The following is a 19,022-nucleotide window of genomic DNA, read 5'->3' as shown; positions in this document are numbered from 1 at the left end:
TAAAATATAAAATTATGTGCAATCGATTTATCAAAAAAGTAATTAGTTTATAAAAATATTACAATTTCAAATCAATTTTTAATTTTTTTTAATTTTTTTTCTCACTTTTAAATGCTACTGCAATTTCATATCTCTATGTCCTATATTCATTATAAGACCGTTATTTGATTCTGGCGGCATAACCACCAAATACAAGGAAAGATTATCCCTCCAAATATAAAGAAATAAAAAAAAAAAAAAAACAGTGAATGCGACGTGTGAGAAAATGTGTCAAACATACACAAGCCCCATTCTTGTTCTTTTCTCTAAGCAACATAAGTTAATATGAATTAATTTAAGAGACAGATAAAGAAACATTGCATACCCACCTAGCATCAGTGCAAATTAAAATATCCTTTAGCTCATTTGAAACATTGGATTTGATTCCTTTTTTATTGGCAGCTTTCTTATCACATGTAAGCAATGATATCAGTTCCAGAAGTTCTCCATTCAACTTTACATTGTCCTCAGCTTGTTTTCTGAAATAGGAATTTAATTCTGCAAACTGTATCCAGACAAAGTGTACACGATCATTCTAGACCTACCACAACAAATAAATGCAAGAACTTAATAAGGTAGCCTGCATAGAAGAAGGTATATCAGAAAAGCGATAATGCAGTCCACCTCTTTTCTAGCCTTTAAAAGAGCTTCATCATCAAAGCAAACTGGAATCGCAGCGCAAATATGCATTACGGTCTTAGCAGAGCAAATATCTACATATTCAATTTTAAGAGTCCAACACCCGATTAAGGAATTTCTTTAACCGGGATAAGGATAAACCTAATGAAGTTTTAAATTCTAGGGACAAGAGAAAAGAAACAAATAAAATTTAACCCTCAAAATGATGCAGCAATAAGAAGATGATTTACTTTCTCTCTTCTTTTTTTTTTTTTTTTTGTCTTTTTATGGCAATGAGTAAAAAATTGGGAAAAAAATTCGTTGAAATTTCTTTTTTTTTTCGTTTATAAAGGCGGAAGCTGAGACAAAGGAGAAAAACTATGCAACACACAAACAAGAAATTCATGCAAGCAAAGAAGTGGACAGTGCAAAGATAGGTTCTACACCTTGTTCTGCAGACAGCGTCGCGTCCCTCACTGAATCAATTACATTTCTCTTTCTCTTCACCTGTCATGTTAGTAGTGCGTCTATCGTCTGCATCCCATCCGATACACAGCTATAATAACAACAGAAAAACATATTCTGATAGAAAACAAATGCAGAAACAAAATCATTACAGACCTAACAGCTAAAATCGCCCCGGGATTGCCGCAACCTTTTTTTAAACCAGAAAATATCTTGAATTGTGCTAATAAGTAAAGATGCATCCAGGCCAGGGACATAAAGCATAACAACTTTCGGAATCAATGGTTTATTCTGCAAACCAAATTAAAAAAAGAACATTCTTTTATAAAACCCCCAAAAATGAAACATTTTGTTCTGCACATTAAAGGGAAACCAAGTAAATTGTAATAAATAAAATTGTATTCTCTACCTTAATAAAAGCCCAGGAAGGCATGAATCCTTCCCAGGTAACAAGTCCTCGAACATCCTGGTATCAAAACAAATACACCCAACATAATACCTATGTTAATTACTTTGTCAGTATTTTTCTGATTAGAGAAAAGAAAATTAAAGTCAGTTTTTCAGATGCTTACTTGCAAATTCAACGTAGAGTTAGTTTTGGTATCTTGAAAACAATTTCTGCTTTTGCCTGCAAAAGTGCAGGCTTTAAGTTTCATTTTTTTTTCCTTCTGCATTATAATAAAAAAATCAATAAAGTCAATACGAGTGAAAAACAGATTACTTGAGGACCATAAATATCGAAGAAATTGGAGCTCTCCTTACTTTCCTCCGCCGGAGTTGCCCCTTCACTCTTTTGCTTTAGAGCGCCATTTCCTTAAAAAAATATGTTTCCTATTCCTTCCTCTGAATTTTTGTTGGAAACCCAAAATGAAAAAGAAAACGACTTCGTTTAGAAAAGAAATAGAAAACAAGAAAAAGTACGGGCAATTTGGAAGGGAAATGGGAAAGTACAGTACAGTGACTCAAATAGCGTGAAGTGCGAAAGAAAGGAATAGGAGGAGTAAATAGGTTTTCTGGAGACAAGCCGTTTAAGGTGAAAAAGCGGTGCGTTTTGAGGTCCTATAAGTCCGGAATAAATGGGAGAGAAGCTATAAGAGAGAAAGAAGCGGCGAGAGAAAACATGTCGAAGACGCTGGCGCAGCCGATAGGGCAACAGCGGTTGACGAACGTTGCAGTCTTTCGTTTGAAGAGATACGGCTTGCGATTCGAAATCGCTTGCTACAAAAAAAAAAAAAGTCCTCTCCTGGCGTTGCCGGGTGTAACTTTTACGACTTCTATGTAAAACTTTTTAATTTACTTATTAGTTATCCTGAAATCGATTAAATTTATCAAAAAAAATGAACAAATTTTTTTTTGTTGCAATAGAGAGAAGGATTTGGAAGAAGTGTTACAGACAGTCCCACACAGTTTACTCAAATGTTTTGAAAGGGGTACTTGCTGAGACCAAAGATTTGGTTGCTGCTTTTGCGAGTGATGACCAAACTAAAATTTGTTTAGAGGTAATTCTAGCTTAAATTTTCCGAAAAGTTATTTTAGTTTATTTTCTGGAAATGGTTTTTATTTTTTTGGTGGATGGCAGATTTTGGAGAAAGGGGAGCTACAAATTGCTGGGAAGGAAAGGGAATCACAATTTTCTAGTCAGTTTCGGGATGCCGCCACGATTGTTATGCAAAAGACTATCAATCCTGAAACTCAACGCCCTTACACTATTAGTATGATTAAGAGACTAATGCACGAAATTCATTTCGCTGTTGATCCCCATAGTAGCTCCAAGAAGCAGATTCCTTATGTTGTTTTTTTGAAGTATTGAGCTATGCATTCTGCGAAAAGAACCGATGAATCGTTTGAAATTTAATGCCATCTTCATGTCATATTGAGATATGCTTGTTTAATTTATTTAGCATCAATGATATTAAGTTAACCTTTCTTTACTTGATGGCAAAATATCTGAAAATTTCGTCCATATTTAGATGAGTGAACTGATGGCCAACATTTCTAGAAATTTGTGTATTTTATCATGGCTTTGTGTTGTCTTCTCGGTCTAGTGGTTTATATTTTGCTGGCACTAGAGGTTATAGGTGAGCTTCAGAAGAACTTCCCTATAAAACGGTCTCCCATGAGATTACGACTCACTTTTCCTAGACAAAATTTTAATTGTCATTTTGGGAAGCTGAATGAATGAAGTGCTACCATGTTTCAAAAGATGAATCGCAAAGTCAGCTATCAGTTGTAAGTCCTGAGTACTTGTTGCACTATTGCCTTGAGGAGAAGTGTTTGACCCTTCATTTAGTCATTTTATTTTATTTTTTTCTCATAACTGTGGTTTTAAGTTTACTGCAGTTTTATCTTTGCTTACTGAAATACTAAAGTAGGTTTCCTACCCATGGCCACTACCTCTAGCATCTCTGTGTGCTGGTTATTTGAACGTAATGAATATAATCCATCAAAATTATTGTCATGACTGCCTGCATGATTCGCTTGGAAGTTGAAATTGTAGGATAACCAACAAATCAGAACCATTTTTTTGGATACTTGAAGGGTTTTGCTATTTCTGTTTAGTTTGTTTTTGTTGACGGTAGTAGCTCCTTCTGTGAAGCAAAACAAGAGGAAAATGTACCTATACATTAGCATAAACCTTGTCAAGTATGTAGAAACTTATATCCGGTAGAGAATTTTAATTCTCATGAATATATTGTATGAATTGCTTCATGCCTTTTTGTACCAGTAACTTTCCTTTTCTCCACTGGGCATAAACGTAAAAGTCAACCACAACTCCTATTTTGTGATGTTACCTATATGTAGATGTGTGCTTGATAGCATCAGTCCTTTCAAAAAGGTTGTGGAATCATTATGAGCTACATATCTCTGAGATTTTATAATTAGCTCCCTGTACAATTAATCTGTCAACCGCATCTGTGTTTGTTGCTGCATTTTATTTTTGGAATTAAATTAGCTTTTCTTAGTGACTGAGCTGTACAGTTGGTGGTTGATATCTATTGAAGTGCTTGCTTGACTTTTTATCTCATCATTTTCTTCTTCAAATGCTCAAGTTTCCAGTTTGATTATTGTTCAGATCTGTGAAATGGAACCAGGAATGTTTCGAGAATCGGATGCCCATGTGAGGAATTTACAGGGTACATTGGAAATACTTGCAGTGTCTGTGCATGCTGAGGGTGATACCCAGGTTGATCATTATGATGATGAGGATATATCATCACCTCTACCCAAGGAATCTGCTGACTTACTGCCATCACGTTTACCCCAGTAATATACTGATTCGATTGTCCAACTAAGTGAGAATTCGACAACAGACCATCTCTTCAGGAAATGGGAATGCTGAGGCGGAGATAAAGCAACACAAGTGCAGCACATGCAATGCATTTGTGGGAGATTCCAAATAGTATAGAGATCACTTTAAGAGTGAGTGGCACAAGCATAATTTAAAACGCAAGATCAGGCAACTTCCTCCTATTACTACAGAAGAGTGTTTAGCTGATATTGAAATGGGTGACTCAAAGTCGGATTTGCAGGATTATTCATTTTGACTTGTGATGGCTAAAACTAATGTGGGCACATATGTTATTTCTTTTTTACACTCTGTAGCTGTTTCAAATTAACTGGACAAGAACTGAGTTGTAAAATTTACTCATGCGAAATCTAGTCAAATTAACTAGTTATGTTTTGTGCATCCTTGAATACATATTTGTTGACCCTCTCACTATAAATCAATTCTTTTTACTATTTTTTGTCTGTACAGCACTCGTCTCTTTCTCTTTCTCTCTTATTTCATTGATTCTACATTAGAATGTCAAAGAGCACATTAATCTGAAAAATCAAGCTTATCAACTGCTGTTGTTGTACATCAACTTTAATTGCTTTTCAGTTCATTAGTTATTATTTGGTGGGTAGGTTTGATTCAGTCTCAAGTTGAGTACCAAAATAAATGCGACATATGGACTCTTAGCTGATTTCTATTTGAAGTAGATGTATGTTCGAACTTATTGTAACACTGGGATATTACGAGGTTCTGCATTATTTTATATATATATATATATTTAAATTTATTTATGAGAAATTTTTTGTGAAATAAAATCATAAAATCATTTTCCCAAAGCAAACATCATAGAACTATTATTCGATTATTTTTCTTATTTTTGATCATAATTTAATCAAAACTTCTCTAGTTTTGGTAATCTATCCGAAATTTGAGGCAAAAAAAAAAAAAAGAAAAACTAGTTTAAGAAAGAAATACCAAATCTGGAAAGAAAAAAAAAGCACAGATTCTTTAACAAACCAAAAATTATCTGAAATGTACAAATAATTAGCTTAGAAATTTGCACCTTCAAAATTGACATTATCAGACATTCCATTATCTCGGCTGACTGCTGATTTACCACTTCTCACCTCTAACACTATTGTCAATTTCTCAAAACTTCTTAGTGTCTGCTTGAAGTTTCTGACATATAGTCTGGAGTTTCTCAAAGATGTTCATTGTTCAATACTGCACCGTGGATGAATTGCCAAAACATTAGTCATTCGGGCAAATGCTGTAAAGTGTAATGCCTAATTCTTCTTTTTCCTTTGCTCAAGAAATTTAACATAGATTCAAGCTAATTTGATGATGACTTGACTTGCAATTCATTTATATGCCAGGTTTCTGAGGAACAATTTTCCCTTCATGAACAAGCCACTTTCTTTATTTGGAAAATAGTTTCTTGAATTCAAGTATTAATTTACACATTTCACAAGTTTTTCTGTGTGGGGTCTAAGGGGATTGCTACTTTGATGGAACTTTACAAGTATCAGCCGATGAAGCTAACTAATAAGAGGGTTGATAAGAAGAATGAAGATAGCTTCCACAAGCTGATTTATACGTTGTTCAGTTGAGTTCGAACAGGTGACTCAGGTATAGAAGTAACTGATTTTCATCCCCGCAAGCCATGGTAAGATTTCTAAATTAGTTATGAACGCCGGCAAACACCTTCCAGAACAAGAAGTAAAAAGGATTGACATAGGATGAAATTATGAGATGTTAACACTTACCAGCCCTTTGAAGGTCTTCTGCTAATTTGTTGTATCCTGTGATCTCTATCCTTTTGCGGATATTCTTGGTCTATTGGTGCGAAAGTCTGAAGCTGAAGCTGCCTGCTGGAGAAAGCACTAGACCAAAAAAGTAAGAGATTTGTTGAGAACGTGGGTCCAGGCCCGTGCTTTTTTCACCAAGGCCATAGGCCTTTTATCTTTTAATTGAAATAAAAGCCTTAACATAATAAGAGGTGGGGGGCTGTTTTATGGCATGAAAAAAGTGTGAAGCCTCTAGAAGAGAAGAAAAAAATTGCCTAGAGAAAATAAAGAGAGGGGAGAGCTGCTAGTTTGATTAAGAGGTTGAACATAAGTTGATTTGTAATTTGATTGAGTTAAAATTTTAGGAGTATATTTACGACTTAGTGTTTTATATTTTAAATAGTGAAATCAGAATTGACTCCTTAAAAATAAATTCATGATATATTTTTTGAGTTACTTATTTGATAAAATTTCTTTAATTATCTTTTTAATTATTATTTAGCTCTAGTTTTAGTTAGAGGAGAACTTTGTATATCAATTTTTTTATAGTGATATTTTTTTGGTGGTTCGTGAATTTTTTTTTCTACACTGGAGGTTTTCATGTAAATTTTGGTGTGTTTTATTTTTTTGCGTTATTTATTATTGATTGTTGTCTATTTGCTGGAAGGTTTATTATTATATATTACTTCTGTGTTGTTATGTTAGTCGCTTTAAGCCCAACAAGTAGTATTAAAGTCAGGTTATTTTTGAGACAACGATACAGTAACAATCCGAGATAGATGTAAATTCTATTTGACATCATGGAGGGTGATATAGGTTCCATGAAAAAATCGATAGGATCAAATTATTCAATTTAGAAGTCAATGATAGATGTTCATTTATATTACAAAGATTTGTATGAGTCGATATTTGGTGATTTGGCTAAACTAGCAGATATGAAAGATGAAAGCTAAAATAAGCTAGGTAGCAAGATGCTGATCACAATTAAAAAATGGGTAGATATTAACGTGTTTCATCATAGATGGCCATATTATTTGAAAAAAATTAGCAGAATTGTATGAGAGGAAGACAGGCATGAATGAAGTTATTTTTATTAATAAGCTTGCAACTTTGTAGTATAATTATGGATTATCAATTACAGAACACTTGAATGATTTTCAAGATATATTAAATCGAATGACTATTATGGACTTTATAATGGATGATGAAATGAACACGTTATTTCTTTTGAGTTCATTGTTAGATAACTAGAATACTCTAGTTGTAATTATTCTTAATTTAGCTTTTAACTACAAAGTGACGTTAGAGATGGTAAAGGAAAATATGCTTAATAAAGAAATAAGGTGAAAAAATTCAAACTCTGAGAATCAAGCTCTTGTTACAGAGAACGGGGGAAGAAATCTCGACAAAGGTCAAAATTCGAAAGGCCATAGTAAGTTCAAACATAGATTCAAGTCCAAAGATAAAGTCAAATGCTACCATTATGGTAAACTTGATCATATAAACAAAACTACAAAATCTTGAAGCAAGAGTGAAAATATAAGAAAGGCAAAAGTTTAGATGATAGCAATGTTATAACGGTGAATTCAGATAATGATTCAATTACTTTTAGTTATACACATGATGACTGTAATCATGTTAGTGATCTTGACATTGAGTGGATAGTTGACACAATAGTGGCATATCATTGTGTCCTAAAAAAAGCTATTTACAACTTATAAAACAAGAGACTTTGATTGAATCAAGATGGGAAACAAGAGTGTGTCATAAATCGTTGGTGTCAATGATATTGTTGTACAAACTAGTATGGGCTGCATGTTGATTTTGAGGGACAATAGACACATTTCGGATATGAGAATGAACTTACTTGCGATTAATGTCCTTGATAAGGAATGATATGAGAGTCAACAAAAGAATTAATAGTGAAAGCTTCTCAAAAGATTTATGATAGTTTTAAGAGGAAAATTATGCTACACATGTGATACCCCAAACCAAATAATAATTGGGCTAGACTAATACCAAAGCTCATCAGTTTATTAAGACATTATTTAGTAAAAGAAAAAGGGTTGAGACATTAAATGAAAGAAAACCAAGCTATTGAGAACCAGACAGAAAATGAGAGTTCTTCTTTCTCATTTTCCTTAGAGTTAGAGAATATGAAAAATCAAGTTGGCGATTCAAAATCAGAGGCTACAATCAAGTTAATCCCTTAAAGGTGAGTATATGCCCTCTTTTTATTTAAGAAGAAATATCAAGTTGATTGCTATTATTTGGAATTAAAGTGTTGAGAGCAAAATCAAGAAAAATTATGAAATCTTTCATTAATCTTCATGATCTATTTGGGTAAATTATTGGGCTTTGTTTATTTCATGTTCTTAAGATTTATTGATGATTATTGAATGGAGTTTAAAGGCTGAAAGTGGGGATTTCAATTTTTAAAGATTGAAAGAGAAATTATGTTTTTTAGATGAGATGCTATAATCTATAACAGTGAGTTAAAATAGGATTCTGTATTAATGGATAAATTATTGCTATGATTATTATATATCATTGGAAAGCATGTTGAATCTACTTTCTAATGAAATAAGCAGAAGTAAAATCCAAGTTTTCTATGAAGAGTTGTCTAATTTTTACATAAAGATATACAGGCTATAAGGTAGTAGCATCAAGGTTAAATTACAAAAATTGTCTTAATTTTTATACAAGGATTTACAGGTTAAGCCATATATGTTTGGAAATATTATTGAGTCTACTTTCCAAAAAAATAAGCAAAATTGAATTTGGAGTTTCCTATAAATAAATACGTAATTTTTATGAGAAGGTATATAGGCTGTCTAGCAGCAGCATCTAACGTGGATTGCAAAAATTGTTATAATTAATCCAGAAGGAATCACAAGATGGGATGAAAATGGTTAGAAAGCTTATCAAGTCTAGTTTCTAACGCATTAAAGAGATCTTAATTCCAATTTGGATATATTGAGATATGACTGTTTTAATGAAAAGAGATCAGGCTACCAGTATCAATTAGTTGAGTTAACCCTTGTGTAACTTAGTTAATTTTTGTATAAATAGTCTCAAAAGGGTTGATTAATTTTTGTTGTGTTGAAATTATCTTGAATAGGCTGTTAATTATTTAGGGAGAAAAACTAGGTGGTAGAATCGAAAGTAGGTAAGTAGAATCTCACACACTTTGCCTGTTTTCAAATCTATGTATATATGTATGTTTTTAAATGAATTAATGTTTTATTTCATTATTTTTGATGTATGAAAATAGGATCAAGCATATGATTATTTTGTGTTTCTCTATATAAACGATGGATCATGCTTATGAATGAAATGAGAAAATGGTTTTTATTTAAAGAACGATTTTATGATAGCTACATTTTTATATCCCTAAGAAGTGGGATTATTGACACCAGAACTAGTTCTACAATCCTGGCTAACGGGTTATAGTAGTTAGCAAAGACATGATCATATGGCCCTACTAACATGTTATAGTAGTTAGCGTAAGGCCCTGGCTAGCGGGTTATAATAGTTAACAATGATCATGAGGATGAAATTATCGATACGGCTAATGTCACAGGTTATAATAGTGACTGTAGCTAACGATAAATGAATGAATGATCATGAGGATGAAATTGTCAATACGGTCAATGTCACGGGTTATAGTAGTGATCGTAGCTAATGATAAATGAATGATAATGATGATTTATGCTGATTTTAAAGATTGATCCATGATTTGTATATAAAGATGATTTATGATAATTTTTAATGATTGATCCATGATTTGGTTTGATTACGATATTTGAATGGTAGCATATTTTGCAATGATTTATGAATTGGCATGTTTTTATATTGATTTATGAATTTATGAAATGTTTGATAGAAAAATGATCTTTGAAATGTTTTGACATTATGATTTGATGAATGTTTTGAATGATCTATATGATACATATGAAAAATATGCTTGATCCGATAAGGTGTGTGAGCCTATACTTACTAAGCTGTGGTTTGCTCATTTTTTTTTACTTTTTTTTTACAGATGAGTAAGTGATAAGTTTGCTTAATTTTGTAAAAAGCTAGAAGATCAAATAAGAAAGATTACTTAGTTGTCAGAGATAATGTTAGCCAATGAGATCTTATAAAACAGTTTTATATTTTTATATGATTTATATTTGGATATGTAGAGACATATTATTAGTTGGATTAAAGATATAGATTTTACTTAACAGACTGTATCAGTTTATTAAAGAATTTTAAAATGATTAAGAAAAAAAGCTTTATATGACTTTGGGGTATATTTCAAGGTAATATGGCCGTGTTGCGTCTTGGTCTTAGGTTGTGATATAAAGAACTATAATGCCGCCAATCTCACATCAGAAGGATGTGTGGATAAGGAATGATATATATATATAGAGAGAGATTTAATCTCAAACTTATGAGGTACCTTTTGTAGGATAAAATCGTTAGATATTTGGGTCAAAACGGACAATACCTCGCAGGTTGAGTGCGGGTCTCCACAAATGGTATTAGAGCGATCACTAGTCGGTAGCTGTGCGAGTCATTAAGTGTTACACGGTGGGGTCGTGAGAGTCACTAAATACTACACAGTGGTTTGGTGTGATCTTGGTCTTGTGGATGGACTCGGCTTAACAGGGACATCAAGCATTAAAGGTGGGAAGATTGTAATGCCTCAAATCCCAAATCGGAATGATGTGTGAATAAAAAATTATATATATGTAGAGACTTAATCCCAAACTTGTGAGGCACCTTTTGTGAGATAAAAACTGTGAGACCTTCGAGTCAAAGCGAACAATACCTCGTAGGTTGGGTACGGATCTCCACAGTATAATATACAAGACATGGATGCAATTGAATGGCAACCAGATAAATGTCGTTAAAGATGATGCTTCAGTAAATTTGTGGCATAAAAGGCTGGTACACATGAGTGAAAAACGGTTACAAGTTTTGGTCAAGCAATATCTCATTTCCTTGACCAAAGGTATGTCTTTCGATTCATGCGATCATTGTTTACATGGTAAGCATTGTAGAGTTTCCTTTCATAAATATTTTTGAAGGAAAGAAAACATATTGGAATTTATTCATTTTGATGTATGTGGTCCCATTGAGGTTGAGTCATTAGGTGATAGCAAATATTTTGTTACTTTTATTAATAATACTTCACGTAAGACTTGAGTATATATATTAAAAAACAAAATTCAAGTACAATAGCATTTTCAAAAATTTCATGCCATGGTAGAAAGGATAATAGGGTTGCACTTAAAGTGTATAATGGTGGAGAATACATATCCAAAGACTTTGAATAATATTGTTCAAAGCATGAGATTAGGCATGAGATGACAAAACCTAAAACACTACAGTATAATGGTGTAGCTAAAAGAATGAACCGTACTATTATGAAAAAAGTTAGATGTATGTTAAAGATGGCAAAATTATTAAAATAATTTTAGGATGAAACAGTTAACACAGCCTGCTATTTGATTAACAAATCACCATCAATTTATTTAGGTTTTGACATTCCAAAAAGAGTGTGAAGAAGGAAAGGTGTTTTATACTCTCACTTAAAGGTTTTTAGGTGTAAAGCATTTATGCATGTCCAAAAAAAAAAGGTCAAAGCTTGATAGTAAAACTACACACTGTGTGTTTGTGAGATATGGTGATAAAAATTTTGGCTTTAAGGTATGTGATCCAATGAAGAAAAAGATAGTTAAAAGCATAGATATGATTTTTCATGAAAAAAAAAATGATAGCAGACCTTGGAAAGAATAAGAAGATTACATAAGTTATTATTGAGTGTGATGTTTTAACATAAATAGAAGTTTCACCTAAAAGAGTCACAGATGGTGAAAATGAGTAAGAGACAAAGTTTGGGGATACACATAAGCTAATTATAGTTAATAATAAATAAGAAGCATTCAATTTTGAGTAGGAAAAATAGTTTTCTCTACCAAAGAGTGTTGAGTAGGATAAGCAATCTTTTTCACCAAAGAGTGATGAGCAAAGGGAGTTACCTTCGGCATCAAATAGTGTAAAGTCTTAGCTTAGAAGATTTACTAGAGAGCACCAGCTATCCACTAGGTATCCAAGTTTAGATTTTATTTTAGTTATTAGTGTGAGGAAAGCTAAAAAGCTTCCAAGATATACAGATTACTCCGGATAGAGAACATTAGTCAATACCAATGAAAGAAAAAATGGAGTCATTGCAAATATATAGTACAAATGCTCTTATTAAACTTTTAAAATAGAGAAGACCGTTAAATTAAGAATGATGGGTGTTCAAGCTGAGAAAAGATTGTGACAAACTAGTTAGGCACAAAGCTCAATTGGTGATAACAGGTTTTTCTTAGAAATACGACATCGATTTTGATGGGATTTTCTCTCTAATTGTGTAGATAAGTACCATTTAAGTGGTATTGAGATTAACGACTAGTTTCAATCTTGAGCTTAAATTGCTTAATATTGCTTTCTGCATGATGACTTATGGGAGGAGATTTATATGGATTATCTAAAGGGTTTTGAAGTGAAAATGATAAAGCACTTAGTTTGTAAACTGAAAAAAAGCTTGTATGGCTTAAAACAAGCTCAACGATATTGGTACAAAAAATTTGATTCTTTTATAGTGAGTCATAACTATAAAAGAACGGTAATAGATCCTTGTATTTATGTTAAAAAATTTTTTAATGATAACTTAATTATTCTTTTGTTATATGTTAATGATATGTTAATTATAGGACAAGATACTGGTATAGTTTACAAATTGAAATAAAAATTGCCTAAGTCCTTTGACATGAAACATTAAGGTCTAGTAAAGCAAATTCTCAGTATGTATATTATCCAAGATAAGAGATCTGAAAAGCTATGGTTGTCACAAGAAAAGTATGTTGTATTGGTGCTTAATAGATTTAACATGCAGCACACTAAATCAGTTAGCACTCCACTTGCTAGTTCTTAACCATTTTTATCTGAGTAAAATCTTATCTAGTGACTAAGGAAAATAACTAGTTATGTCTAGTATTCCTTATTTTTTTACAGTCAGTTCTTTTATGTATCTTATGGTTTGTATACGACTTGACATTACTCATATAATTGGTGTAGTGAGTAAATTTATTTATAACTTAAGGAAGGTTCACTGGGAAGTAGAAAAATGGATATTCAGATATTTAAAAGGCATCTCAAGAATATACTTGAGTTATGAGACTACACAACTAGTTTTAGAAGGGTTTACTAATACTAACATAGCAAGTGATCTTGATGGTAGGAAATCTATTTTAGGGTATGTTTTGACTTTTGTAGAGTTGTGTCTTACCAGTTTAAGTTGCAAAAGCCTGTTGCCTTATCAACTATAAAGGTTGAATATATTACAGCAACCAAATTAGGTAAAGAAATGCTTTGGATGAAACATTTTCTTCTTGAAATGGGGTTGAATAAAAAAAATATATGATATTTTGTGGTAGCTAGAGTGCTTTAGATTTGAATAAGAATATCATGTACTATGCTAAAATAAAGCATATTAATGTTAGATATCACTAACTACATTCAATGATTAAGGAACAATAAATACAGTTGAAGAAAGTCCATACTGATAAGAATGCAGCAAACATGTTGACTAAAACACTTGTTAGGAAAAAGCTTGAGCTCTAGAGTAACTTGGCCAAAATGGATTCCTTGGCCATGGTAAGTTCTAAATGAGACTATTATAGTAATGAATCTCCTCTTAATGGGACTAAAGAGAGAGATTGTTAAGAATGTAGGGTCAACCCCATGCTTTTTTCACCAATTAAAGGCCATGGGGCTTTTGCCTTTTAACTGCAATAAAAGCCTTACATAATAAAAGATGGGGGCTATATTTAGGCATGAAAAAGGTATGGAGCCACCAAGAGAGAAAAAAATTATCAAGATAGAAAATAAGAAAAAAAGAGTTGCAGTTTAATTAAGAGATTAAATGAAGGTCGATCTATGATCCGATTGAGTTGAAATTTTATCAACACATTCATGACTTAGTGTTTTACATTTTGAATGGTGGAGATTAGGTTTGAAGCTCTCAATAAACAAATCTAGGGTGTATTTATTGAGTCACCTATTTGATAAATTTCTTCAATTATCTTTCTAATTGTTGTGTTGTAATACCCCAGCCCAAATAATAATTGGACTAGGCTAATACTAAAACTCATCAGTTTATTAAGAGATTAATTAATAAAAAAAAAGACAGAGATATTATATGAAAGAAAAATTAGCTATCGTGAAATAAAAAAAAATGAAAGCTCTTCTTTCTCATCTTCTTTAGGGTTAGAAAGCATGAAAACTCAAGTTGGAGATTCGAAATCAGAGGCTACTTTCATCTTTTTATTTAAGAAATATACCATGTTGGTTGCTATTATTTGAAATTGAAGTTTTGAGAGGAAAACCAAGAAAAATTATGAAATCTTTCATTAATCTTTATAATCGATTTAGGTAAATTATTGGGTTTTATTTACTTCATGTTATTAAGATTTAATGATGATTATTGAGTAGATTTTAAATGTTGAAAGTGGAGATTTGAATTTTAAAGGTTAAAGGAGAAATTCTATTTTTGGATAAGATGCTATTTTTTATAATAGTAGATTAAAATAATATTCTATATCAAGGGATTAGATATTTCTATGATTATTATATATCATTGGAAAGCATGTTGAATCTACTTTCTAATAAAATAAATGGAAGTCGAATATGAGTTTTCTATGAATATTGTATAGTTTTTATTTAAGGATATACAGGCTATATGATAGTAGCATTAGGGTTGAATTACAAAAATTGTCTTAAATTTTATACAAAGAATTAAGAATTGAGCCATCATGATTGAAAATATTATTCAGTCTACCTTTTAACAAAATAAGTAGAATTGAATTTGGAGTCTCCTGTGAATAAATATGAAATTTTTATTAGAAGGTATACATGCTATCTAGCAATAGCATAAGACATGGATTGCAAAATTTATTACAATTAATCTACAAGGAATTACAAGATGGGCCATATATTGTTAAAAAGCTTATCAAGTTTAGTTTCTAATGCATTAAAAATATCTTAATTGCAAATTGTATATCTTGAGACATGGTCATTTTAATGAAAGTAGCATAGGCTACCAGAATTAGTTAGTCGAGTTAATTCTTGAATAACTTAGTTGTTTTTAGTATAAATGTCTCAAAAAGGGTTGATTAACTTCTGATGTGTTAAAATGATCTTAAATAGGCCATCAATTATTTTGGAGAAAAAACTAAATGGTGGAATCAAAAGGAAGTAAGTAGAATCTCACACATTTGGAGACACTGAATTTTGTTCGGAGCATTTTGACATGGTTAATCCGGGCCCTTTTTCAAAATATGAGGGGGGACCATTAATTTCGAGCCATTATATTGACCATTTTAAAGGCTTATTCTGGCTCAAAAGAAAACCCAAAATGTGGTATAAAGCCTAAAGTAGAGCCCAAAATCAACCTAAATCAAGTTCAATATATATCCTATTTTAAGAAAGGCCTAAGGAAATCCAAAACAAAACAAAATGAAGGCCCAAGCATAGAAAGGCCAAACAAACCCAAAGGAAGAAATAAAGAATGGGCCTATTCGGCTAACGTGGATTTGCATGAGGTACTAGGCTATAAAGAATAAGTGTAGAGAAGGTCACATGTGTGATATAGGTGGTTTTAAGAGCAAGATGCAAAAAAAAAGGAAAGGCAGCCTTAGCAGGAGACAAGCTCAAGGCTGTGATCAAGGATTCAAATAGCATCGCAATAGCGGTATAACGGCCGCTATTTAGCGGAATCGACACCCACTGTTGCCGCTATTCAACCGATATTGGGTGTGAAGAAAATTCACATCTTTAGCAATTCATTGTGGTCGTAAAAAAATGCCGTAGCGATTAATAACGGCAATAACGGGTCGCAATTGGCGTTATTTTCATTTTTTTTATGAAGAATTTTTTTTCATTATCAAGCATTAAAATTTCAAACTTTAACCAAATAAAGCCCCAAACACAAAAAAAAAAAAAAAAAATCCTAGATGTATAATGACTTGGTAAAAAAATAGGCACAATCAAAAATCAAGAAAAATTTATTGAAATCAAGTAATAATAAAACACTTACCTGTTTAAGCGTTTGTAAATTTGTGTTGTATAGGGCTTAGAGAAACTTAGACTTTGAAAGATTTTGCTTGAAACTTTAAAATTCCAAAAACCCATATATGAAAACCCATATATGAGCACTTTGTGGGCATGGGTGTCATATTATGCTGGTTGGATCCAAGAAGAAATAAGATGAGTCATTAGGTGGAAAGTTGGATGAAGGTGAAAGCTTGGAGGTTGGTTGGCTGCCATGGTTGGTAGATGATTTGTGAGAATGGTAGAAAGCAAGAGTTTGAGAAAAAAATGAAAGAAGTTTGAGTGGAAAGGATGCAGGGGAATTTTTAAAGAAATATTTGGGTTGTAGTCGAGAGTTTGGTAGGCACCGATCAATGCTTGACCAAATAAAAATATGTTCTTTTTTTTTTTATATAAATTTAAGGGTAAAATTTTGGGAAGAAACAATTGGTTAAAATTCAAAAACTTTGAGAATTAATTTTGACTAAAAAATTTTAGATGAAAGAGTTTATGTAAAATTGAAAGGTATTACATCATAATTTAGATGAAAAAAATAAAATATTAAATGATTAATATATTAATTTGATTTTTGATTTCTATTTTTATTGGGATTTTATTAATGATTTTATTGTTTTAATATTCGTATGTTGTTAATTTTTTAAATGTGAATATTTTACTATAATAGTAAAAAATTATAAATAATTTTTTATATAAATAAAATAAGAAAGGTGTCATTAATTATTTTAAAAATTATGAAATTTTTTTTTATGATTATAATTATAATTACTATATTTTATAACAAGTTATACAAATTTAAAAAAATTTCACGATTGCGATAATTGTAATGACTGCGATGATATCCATTACATTCGTAATCGCGATAAACGTAACGTGATCGAAAATGTATCCGCATCTGTAATTTGAATCCTTGGTTGTGATAACAACCTGTAGCAAGAAGACAAAGGGGAGTGGCCGGCAGAGCAATCTATAATAGTAGTAAAAACAAATGCTAAAACTTTGAAATGAAGGTCAGGAAGGCTGTAAAATCATTTACATAAAAAAAAAAAAAAGAGGAATATGAGGAATGGGGTAATCACGAACTAAAGTGAAAGGAAAAGAAATAAAAAAAAGAGACGAAAACCAAAGAAAAAGAAAGAGCAAGATACAAAAACGAAAGGTAAACCTTTTTTTTCCTTTATTTATGCATGTGATATATATATATATATATATATATATATATTGACTGATATATGCATCTGGAAAATAAAAATGGACTCTGGTATTCTAGGTCCTTTTAAGTCATTACTTATATGGTTTAGGAAAATAGGTTAGAGAGATAAGAAGGAAAAACATACCTTGTTCCCTGAAGGGCTTTTAACTTTCATATTGGCCGAACCTTTGGGGATTTACGGGTTGGTTTAGAATGTTGGATATGCTTTTGATTCCATTTGATTTTCAATACTTGCTCTCATGTATGCATTTCTTTTTTATGTCAACTTGAGTCTTGTTTCCATAAGATAAAAACCAAAAAAAAAAGAAAAAGAAACAGAATAAAAAACTCACCTGATTACACCAGTTTCCTACCATTTTCAAACCTGGTGCTCATGGTTTACGCATCACGGACCGCATTCTTATAGTTTCTTCATTAGCTTCCTACCATTTTCAAACCTAGTGTTCATGGTTTCCACATCACGTTCTGCATTCTTATGTTTTTTTTTTTCATCAGTTTCCTCCCATTTTTGGACTCGGTATTCAAGTTTTTTGCATCATGTGCCACATTCTTACGATTTCTTCATCAATTTCTTACCATTTTCAAACTTAGTTTATGCACCACGTGTTGCATTCTTATGGTTTCTTCAGCATTATGTTTGTTCTGTGTGCATGGGTTGTTTACAAAAATTTATTTTAACCTTCACCATGTTCTTCACGAAGCCGGAAACAAAATTTGCATTCCTTCCTTTCATACCGTTCATGGTTTTTACATCATGATGCACATTCATAGGATTGGTTTAGGAGTTTCCAGCTCAAAAAGAAACAACAAAGAAGGAAAAGAGTACGCTTCGTGGGATCGGCTGTGTCTTCTTATTGCACATAAAGGCTCGAAAATTTCTGGTTTATAATTTATATTTCCTGGTTTTCCAATTCTTGGTTTTGATAAAGAAAGACTTTATGAAGGCATTTAAAAAAAAAATCATTGACCTTTGAGGATGCAGTAAAAAGAATCCAAACCAAGTTTCAATCAAAAATACCATCTTGGAAATTTGTCTGTTGGAGCTTATCTTCATCTAGGATTGAGGCTATAGAGGAGTTCCCCTTTCGAACCAAACTGTGGTTCTAAGACTTGAAGCTTTTAAAAAAATTTTTGCAAATTAATAATAAGGGATAGGCTTCAGATAGGCTGTGCATTGTTAGTTTTTTTTTTCTTCTTCCTATTCCTTATATTGTCTAATCTTAGATAGAATGAAAAGTAGCATGGATAGAGTTGAGCTCTTAAAAGATTAATTTGTTTTTTGTCTTTTTCATTCATTGACTTGAGAAAACTTCAAAGCATGGGGGTAGAAAGTGACTTTGTTCCTGATAGGTGTCACACATGCTTTTTACAATACATGTCCATGCTTATTTTATTTCTTACTTAATTAAAATTGAAATCTTATGCATTATAATCTATTTAATGTTTAAATTTTTATGCTTAAATTAATTTCATGCAA

General features: G+C 31.8%; 1 pseudogene across 1 annotated transcript; it reads left to right on the top strand.

Moving 5' to 3' along the window:
* The first annotated feature begins 1,879 nt into the window (after window positions 1-1,879).
* Window positions 1,880-4,843, top strand: LOC111310737 (uncharacterized; annotated as a pseudogene). Its single transcript, XR_016343596.1, has 5 exons — window positions 1,880-2,380; window positions 2,488-2,621; window positions 2,702-2,911; window positions 3,194-3,351; window positions 4,196-4,843. The product of XR_016343596.1 is annotated as an uncharacterized LOC111310737 (transcript).
* The last annotated feature ends 14,179 nt before the right edge of the window (window positions 4,844-19,022 follow it).

This window comes from Durio zibethinus, chromosome 1 (genome assembly GCF_047325235.1).
Source record: "Durio zibethinus cultivar Kanyao isolate XHJ-2024 chromosome 1, ASM4732523v1, whole genome shotgun sequence".
NCBI lineage: Eukaryota > Viridiplantae > Streptophyta > Magnoliopsida > Malvales > Malvaceae > Durio > Durio zibethinus.
The sequence above is the reverse complement of the archived record's forward strand: the minus strand, read 5'-3'. Positions and strand labels throughout refer to the sequence as shown.